This window comes from Callionymus lyra, chromosome 1 (assembly GCF_982586985.1).
Source record: "Callionymus lyra chromosome 1, fCalLyr1.hap1.1, whole genome shotgun sequence".
Classification (NCBI taxonomy): domain Eukaryota; kingdom Metazoa; phylum Chordata; class Actinopteri; order Syngnathiformes; family Callionymidae; genus Callionymus; species Callionymus lyra.
The window spans coordinates 9,436,200-9,446,078 of record NC_141818.1 but is presented as its reverse complement, the minus strand read 5'-3'; positions in this window follow the sequence as shown (position 1 = coordinate 9,446,078).

Genomic DNA, 9,879 nt, shown 5'->3' with positions numbered 1-9,879 from the left:
TTTCCCATTTAGCTTTTAATTTCCCTCTTTCTCCCCTTTTCCTTTCGTCTGTTTAAACAGCCGGCGAGCTGCCTGTAAAAACGCTCATCTGTTTACATGATAGGCTGCCTGGTGCTAGGCTGTTTAATGCGCGCTCGTAAATTATACAGGAACTCAGCAAACTGGGAATGAACACCATGCTGCGGTTTCAACCGTTGCCAGAAAACCTGTTTCACATAGCTGGGGAATCTGGGACACCCCGAAAGTGTCGAATCGCTTATGTTTTCCCGCCGATAACCGGACGGGCTCGAATAGCCGCGGGCGAATCAAAATCCCGAGTTATGTAAATAAAAAAGGCGATTATGTTCGAAGGGGTTTTTAAGTCGCATTCTTTTCAGAGGGAAAATCAATGAGAGGAGAAGCTTAAAAAAACGAGCGATCGATGAATCACTGCGATCCTTAAACTTCTTTTCCTACAGAACCGTTGCCATGACGACACTACTTAATAAAAGACATTGGGTTCGTTGATGGATGACCTTTTTTTTCTGTTATCTCAACAGTTGAACGTCCTGCAGGAACAACAGTGGGAAGCTACACGTAGCTTAGCATCGCAAAGGAATACACTAGGTTAACAACAGGTTATTTAAGAGTAATCTGTTCTTGTTTAGAGTTATAGGCAACAATGTTTGTTCATTTTAGTGTAGAAAATGGAGCTCATTCATCTCCGTCTTCGCCCAAAAACACACTTAAAAACATCCAAATACCTCCGTACTGCTCGTCTGTAACGTCCATCTTGTAAGATAGAAATTTAAAGAAAATAATTAAACAAGTATATCATTTACGAATGTTTTTAAAGGAAATTTGAAAATTTGAATTCTGGGTAAACTATCCCTTTAAGTCACTTCATACAAAAGTATTTTTTTATTTTAATTTTGACCTTTGACGATATTAATGTGGCCCCAGGATGTCCTACTATAAAAGTAGAAAACTGACCATGTTTAAACTCTAAACATGGTCTAGAATACTATTTTAACTCTAAATACAAAGTGTTTATTATCTTTCTTTAAAGACTTTTTTCTCAATTTGAAATAAATAAGAAAAAAAATTGTAAATATTTTGAATAAAGAGCCTTTTTATCACATATTATTTTTTTCTTTGTTATTAATGTTGAGAATCTCTAAATAACACAATATATCCAGTTAAATTATTATCAATTTAAACACTATTTTCTTAATACTTTTGAAAACTATATTACAAACATGAGAAAATGTGATTGTCCGCCACTCTAGATAGATAGATAGATAGATAAAGATATAATTGATTATGTCTCTTTTTTTTTATTTTCAAAGGATCAATTGTATGAAAGATTCAAGGAAAACAAATCATCGAAACCATCGTGTACTCGGATCATCGTGACGTTTTGTCTTCTACTGCGTACAATTGTTCCATTCACAGTATAATTAAGTTTAGTAGTTAATGGTGCAGAAGAAAATGTTGGCGATGAGTATGGCAAGGAACTGAAAAATCCTCTAATGTATGTGGAGTCTTTTCCCTGTGATATACTGAGATCTTCCGAGAAGAATCCGAATCATCCTGAGGTTCTCCAGTTCGGGACAACCTCTACTACATCGAGAAAGTTGTATGTATTGATTAAAAACTTGAAAAAATGTGATATAAATGTAACATTTCACAACATGAGGAACTCTTATATGGTGACAATACTTTGATTTTAAATATGTTTTTTCATTATCTGACAAAATTGTAGTTTACAGGTTCATTATTTTAACTGCAAAAATAAGGTTATTGATTTACATTTGTTAAATAAAATCTAACCATGAGATGTCAAGTATTGATAATGTGTGACTCTTTAATAAGGATGTTAGTGTAGACAGTTGACATCATGGTGGACAATAGTTTTCTAATAATGTAAATCATTAAATGCTAATAGCGGATGCTAAGAAGTTAAAAGGTTAAGTTCACAGCAAAAAAAACAACAAAGAAAGTATGATACAATACACATCCAAGGTGAAGAGATACTTCTTGAAACTCAAACCTTCGACACTTGTACGTGAACATTCTCTTCCTGCTCTCTGAAGCCGCCGTTTTGTTCGCCGCGTCCAAAGACATGAAACCGGAGAAAGTGTGTATGATGTCATGCGTGGACACTGAACGTGAGTGACGGCAGTGGAAGTGGTTGAAGTGAAGGGCCGGCAGGTTTTGAAAAACCCTCTAAAGTTTCACTTGTACGAGTAGTTTTACATCATGAACGCAGTGGAATGAAAGAAAAGAGAGAAGAAAAGGAAGCAGGAGAGCGTTTTTTCTCTGAAGCACTTCAATGGAAAAGAGTTTTTTCTAAAGTAGACGCAGAGAAGTAGAAAAGAGCCAGATGGGAAGGTTCAGGTATCTTATGAGGATGTCATCTGGACGCCTTTACCTCGGGGGGGTTTTCCAAACACCCTCGGCTTAGAGAGACCACGAGGCATACCCGGGACCAGATGGAACTTATCACTTAACCTCTTTTTTAGAAAGGAGGAAATTGGAGTGCCAGGGGGCGACCCACGTAAACTATGAGATTCCCACCATGTTTGAAGAATGAAGGTTTATCTTGTAGTATCTCACATGAAGTTTGCTTTGATGTCAAATATACTTTTGTGGAAAATGAGATTTTGTTGTTTCAGAATTACATCAAAGAAGTCAAATAAATCATCGTATTTGTTTGTTTTTCTTCGTATTGCTGACGATAGTTTCAAGATCATTGTATTATGGCGCGGCTACAAAGCAACATTGCTAACACTAGCTTCAACGGTTCATACCAATCAATCAATGAGGTTTTTTTTGTATATATATATATATATATATTTATTGTAATTTTATCATGTCAAACAGAACAGAACAGAAACACAATCAATACAGATTACTAACAAAATAAATCAATGTTTACGGACGACTCAGAAATCTGACTCTATTTGAATGTAGAGGCTAAAAATAAATAAACATTCTAATTTTAGAGTTAAGCACATTTCTTCGACTTGCATGTTATTGTCTTCATTATTATTTATTTGTCATTACATGTATTTATATTTTGCGCTGAGATGATTAGATCTGAAGTATTAAGGACGATAAATGACATAGGTATAAATTAATGTATAAATACATAACTAAATGTATAAATAAATATAAAAATGTCAAAATACATACATTTTTGTCAAAGAATGGTGCTTTTCTGTACATATACTGTATACATTTGTATATATATTCATTTTGACTTTTATTTATATTGACATGTATTTCGTTATTTCCAAATGTATTTATTTATGTATTTATACATTTAGTTGTGCATTTATCATCTTTCATTCTAAAGCAGCACTGAATGTAAAAAAAAGATACTCACAATAATGTGATTTAATGTGTTAAAAATAGCATGTTTTGATTATTTTTACTTTGAATAAAACATTTTTTTAAAACATTTAATAGAAATAGGTTAAAATATCAAGTAGATTTTTCTTAATTGTTCATTTAATTGAACTAGATTTCGTTTCTATAGGATGGCTTGGCAACAAATCCTCCATCATCAAACCCAGAAGTGTGTTGTGTTGTCTAACACGAGAGCAGATGTGTGGTCGTCTGTGAGTGCAGGATGTTTGAGGTACGAGCTCATCATCCGAGTGCAGCCAAAGCTGCGTTCATGTCAGTCAATATTGACCCGACTTTGAATACTTCTAAACTTAAATGACTTTTAATAGGAACGCCGTGCACTGTGCTAACAAGCCTGCGAGGAAGTGTCGAGTTTTTTTTTTTTTTAAGTTTAACGGAGAAAGTTAAGCAAATACAGATTGTTTGCCTCGCGCCTCGTCACTCGGTGTTGACTCAGCAGTTCTTCTAAAATCCACAGAAAACGTTCCTCGGTCCAGAGGAAATTCATAATTCATCGCACTCGTCCTCAAGGGCTGAAACTTTTTTTTATTTCTTGTTAAAAAATATCCCCGTCACTAAAGCAGAAGTGGCAGCAGAGGGCCAGTGGTATTCAAATGAGGCTCTTTGGTCATCCATTAAAAAACTTTAAGAGTCAAAACAAAAACAAATGGACAGCTTGGCCAGAACCCTCATGCAAATCATCTGCTGTTGACACACAACACCTACTGACCACTCTTTCAAGTCCTGACACACACACACAGTGACTACACAATCCAAGCCAAATGTGCAGACATTTAAATAGCAAACAACCCTACGACACGCACATGTTTGCATATGCGCTCGCACACAAAGACGCACACACACACACACACACGGTGTTGCTCGTGTGTTAAGTGGGACGAGGACGACAAGAGTGGGATCATTCCATTTGTCGTCCCACACAAAGCCGCTTGTTCTGTCATTATCTGGAAGAGCCTCTTCGCGGCTCTCCAGGCAAGATGACCGGGTCACCGCTAAAATAGCCACTTCTCTCCCCCCCTCCCACCACACACCCCTCGCTCGCCCCTCCTGCCTCCGTCAAAACAAAACCTCCACCATTTGTTTCACCCGGTGAAATCTGAAAGAAATGGAACATTTGCAAACCAAATGAGGCAAAAATGGCAGGTTCTTGTTCCTCATCCAAAGCAGAGGCTAATTGTGTTTCTCCTCTCTAAACAAATGACTCCGAGAGAGAGAGAGAGGGAGAGAGAGAGAGGGGGGGGAGGACGAGGGGAGAGATGGATGAATAAGGGTTTTTTGTGTTTGTTTAGGAAAATCAGTCGACCAATAACATGTTGCTTAAAGAGTGACCTTAACATCGAGCTCGGGTTTAGACATTATGTTATTGGAAATGATCGATGCATGTTAGCGCTGGTTAGCTATTAGCATGCTAATCTGACCGGTGTCTCAAATTGCATACTTGCGTACTTGATCGTAGTATTATTGGTGCATAAGTGTGTCTCAATTTTAAGTATGCGAAATGTAGTGTGCCATGCACACTACATTTGCGTACTTAAACGCCCACAAAACTGAGTATGGATGGATGGACGCTTTCGACCCTAAACTGCCGCCATCTTAGAGACGTTGACGTCATATATATACAGTATATATATATATATATATATATATATATATATATTAGGTTAGGTAGAACTTTATTGATCCCTCAGGGCGTCTTCTTCGGGATTTTTTTTTTTTCCAAATTATCCACAGCAAATACAGCAATTTTTCTTAAAAAATAATATAATAATATATATAATATAATATATATACATATATACTTATACTTACAGGTGCATTTTGAGCCAGCAGTAGGAGGATGACATGTCTTCGGTGACGATACCGCCGTAAATATCTCGCGAAAATTTTGTTTTCTCATATTTCTTGATCAAAACAAAGCTGCCAGCAGGTGGCGATAGTGTTCCTACAACTGGTTGAAATCATCATTAAATAGTAGTAGAAGAAGAAGCTGTCGCGTCATTTCCGGTTAGATTTGAGACATACTGTTGAGAATTTGCATACTAGTTAGTACGTACACTATCCTGATACTAACCTCCAGTGCACTAAGAGAAGTATGTGATTTGAGACACAGCACTGGGCTGCACTGGTTTACAGTACACTATAAGGAAGTGCACTTACTTGCGCAGTGCACACATTTCAACAGGTAGTACTGTCTCAACTCTAACTCAAATGGAAATATTACATGATAAAATAGCTTATCTAGATATAATTTATTCATTTACTTCATATTTTGCATTTTTTTAATCATTTAATTTTTAACAGTACATTTTCCTCATCATATTAAACACCCTTCGTGTTCATTTGTTATTTCTTTAGGCTTGACGGACCCTAACAACACTCATGTATATAATGTGGCCCCTATAATGACTGACTCTGGACTATGACAACATAAAAACATCAACATTCAAACAAAAATCAAGGAAATACATTTCAATGCGTTGATCATACTTGAATAGATGAACTAAATACTAATGAAAGAAGCGAGTGATGGTTAATACCTCTGCCAAGGAGTTAATTTCACACGGGTTTATGGATAAATACATGGTCTAAATGGCATTTCTTAGTTAGCGATAGCAACGGCTAACCAATATTGGAAGAAAAACAATTGTTACCATAAAATGGGACTTATTTGGGTGAATACATATTTTTTGGTAGCCGGGCTCAGGATGAAGCTGTAAACGTGAATGAGAAAACCTTCAAAACGTTCCTTGATCCAGATGGTACCACAGACCACCACTGAGAATCAAGTTTCACGTCCTGTTAGCAACATGTTGTGAAAATGTCTTCCAGACCAGGAGAGATTTTTGGAAGCAATATTTGAAAGCAAGGAGTTAGGAAATCTAAAAGTGTGCATGAGGACTCCTGTCCAGGGTGTCCCTGACCCTGATCATCTTCAAATTAAAGCATTTTACTTTGTTGTGTTTCTTGAGATTTTGTTTGTGAGATTCACGCTACAACATATTTTATTAACACCCGTGTATCAGATCCAGTTCTGCTCCAGAAATGATTCCAAACATTCCAGACCTCAGACCCGCATGGACATCAAATGCTTCTTCAATTGGACCTAGAGCTCGGCGCACACACACACACACACACACACACACACACATTTACCGACTCGCTTTAGTGTGTTTACCTTTCATCCGTGTGTGTGTGCGAGGGCAACACAATTAACCACCGGACGTGTTCTCGGCACTAATTGAAAGCAAATGTTGTTCTGCAGTTAAGTCGACACAGGAACCGCCTTGTGAACACAAACGGCTGCGGGTCCTGCTCGGGTGAGGTCTGCAGGTGAGCCCGGGACAGGTGGGGCGAGGCGTGAGGCTCACGGAGAGAGAGACCGGGGTTGAGGTTGCAAAACAATCTTTTCGTCGTCGTCATGTTAGCGGCATGTGAGAGAGTGGGTGGGTTTGGGGAGTGGGGGGGTCTTAGGGGGGCGACGTGGTCTCAGTCAGGAGTTTCTCATATGCACTGGATCAGCCGCTGCCGGGGTCGCGGGGTGAGGGGGTCAGGCACTCCAAGCCAATCACAAGTCAGAGTTTTGTGGAGGGGCTTTTCATTCTGAAGTGAGTGGTGCTTAGAGCAGGATAAGTGGAACGCTGCCTACTTTATGACCCACTTTGGACCCCCTCTCCAGCCGTGACGTGGACCCGCTCGCTGAGGGTCAGTGTAGTCTGTTAACGTGACGACTGGGGAGTCCACTTTTGACACAAAAAAAGTACACACGTTTATCAAAATGAATATATCCATCGAAGTTGATCATTCTTCACTCGACGACCTGTGAACTTCCTTTATCTCTCACCAAATCACACATTGACGACCTTGAACGTTACAATCTGGGAAGTTCCAGAAGAAATCCGAGTCAAAGTTTGAAAATATTTTACCCCCATAATCAACATTATCTCTTCTTTTGTGACTGCAGCTAGCATTGTTGTCCACTAGCTAAGCTAGCACTGTTGTCCACTAGCTAAGCTAGCACTGTTGTCCACTAGCTTAGCTAGCACTGTTGTCCACTAGCTAAGCTAGCACTGTTGTCCACTAGCTAAGCTAGCATTTTTGTCCACTAGCTAAGCTAGCACTGTTGTCCACTAGCTAAGCTAGCATTGTTGTCCACTAGCTAAGCTAGCATTGTTGTCCACTAGCTAAACTAGCATTGTTGTCCACTAGCTAAGCTAGCATTGTTGTCCACTAGCTAAACTAGCATTGTTGTCCACTAGCTAAGCTAGCACGTCTGTAAAAGAGCTTTGCTGTGTCTCAAATCGTGTATTCTCTAAGTGCACTTCTTTACAGTACACTGTAAGACAGTGCACTTACTTGCGCAGTGCGCAAATTTAGACAGGGTAGTACTGTCTCAAATTAAACTCTGTCGCTACACTCGACGGCTTCTTCTTCTACTACTTTTTAACGCTGATCGCAACTAGTCGTTGGAACACTATCACCGACACTTGACAGCACTTTTCACCAATCAAAACAAGTTATTAAGTTGTGTTTCATTGTGTTATTATTGTCGTTTTGTGGTAAACATTAGTGTTTTCTCGAGACATTTGCGTCGGTATCTGCTCCGAAGACGCGTCGTCAGTGACGTAGCTTCCGTTTAGCGTCATCTACGATGTAAGATGGCGGCCGTTGAGGGTGGAAAGTGTACATCGATCCACACTCAATTTTTTTGGCTGTTTGAGTGCACTAACTGAGTGCACTACATTTTGCATCGGGACGCACTCAAAATATTAGGTGTAAGTGCAGAAGTGCGCGATTTTGGCCAAACCCCTTTTACTTCTGCAGTTGTTTGAGTTTTTTTTAAAAAATTTTTACGTCCCTTAAAGAAACAGTGTGTTTGTAATAGTCTAACTATTATTAGTAACTATACTAACTGCTGCTCGGTGGTCTCAACACGGCTTGAAAGGAATAAAATCATGATTTCTATGTAAAATTGTAGATTTAAAAATGTTTTAAAATATCTGAAACCGTTCTCAGTCAAGGTCACTAAATTTTTTGGTTGTTGTTGTATTAACAAGTTTATTTTAACTACTACAATTACCATGATCTATATTATTGTGTTTTTGTTCTTTTGATGTATCACGGTTTTCTTTCTGTGTATATGAACATACTTTAACAGTTTTTTTTTAAAGTATTTATTCCTGAATAAAAATATGGAGATGCTCAATTGTATTCTCTTCAAAAATGCAAAAAAAAGAATTTAATACAATTTTAATATTAAACATTCGACTTAAAAATAAATGTACTTATGAATACGTCAAAAGCAAAGTCTATGTTGGATTTTACAGACGTGGGGAAATTGTTTGTTAAAAATGATGTTAACAATGATATTGAAACATATGTAATAACATCAAAAGTCAAACCAACAGCACAGTGAGCACAAAAGATTCATAGAACGATCAACTTAAGTGGGAAAAGAGTTGTTTGTGTCGACAGGCAGCAAAGACCCACACGAGGCGACTCTGGACTCCATGAGAGAGAATCAGGATATTTGTCGTCTGTGTGACTCACAACAGTGTGAACTGTTAACTGTGGCTTCACTGTAGTTCACTCCGGCGCTGACACGTCATTAGGACACAACGACACACACACCCAGTGAAATACACAACAGATTCTCACACCAGACCAACTAACCCACACTGACACTTGTCAGGAAGTTACACAGGAAACAGTGCGGGGTTTTAGTGTGTGTGCTTGTAGTGTGTGTGTGTGTGTGTAGTGTGAAGAGAGTGTGTTTGTAGTGCATTTGTTTGTGTGTGTGTGTGAAGAGTGTGAAGAGAGTGTGTGTGAAGAGTGTGAAGAGATTGAGTGTAGAATGTGCATCAAGTAGAGTGTGTGTGTAAATTATGTGTGTGTAGAGCGAGTGTGTGGAGAGTGTGTCTGTAGTGTGTGAGTGTCGTGTTTGTGTTGTAAGTAAGTAATGTATATATGTTTGTAGTGTATAGTATGTTGTGTATTCGTTTGTGTGTAGAGTGTTTGTGTGGGGTGTTTATGTGCCGGGTGTGTGTGCAGAGTACGAAAAGAGTGTGTTTGTGTAGTGTTTGTGTGTATGACTGGAGGTTGTGTATAGTGTGTTTGAAGAGTGTGAAGAGATTGTGTGTGTCTGTAGTGTGTGTCCCTAGTGTTTGTGTTGTGTTTATATGTTTGTAGTGTATAGTATGTTGTGTATTTGTGTGTGTGTAGAGGGGGAGCGTGTGTATTTAGTGTATCCATGTGTGTAGTATGTGGTGTGTTTATGTGTGCGTGTTGTGTTAGTATGTTTAGTGTGTGTAGTGTTTAGTGTGCAGATAGTGTGTGTGTAGTTGTTTGTGTCTATTTAGCTTATGTGTGTGTGTATAGTGTGTGTTCATTAGTAGTATGTAGTATGCAACGAGTGTGTGTGTTAAGTATGTAGTGTGTGTTTGTGGAATGTGTTTAGTGTTTGTGTGT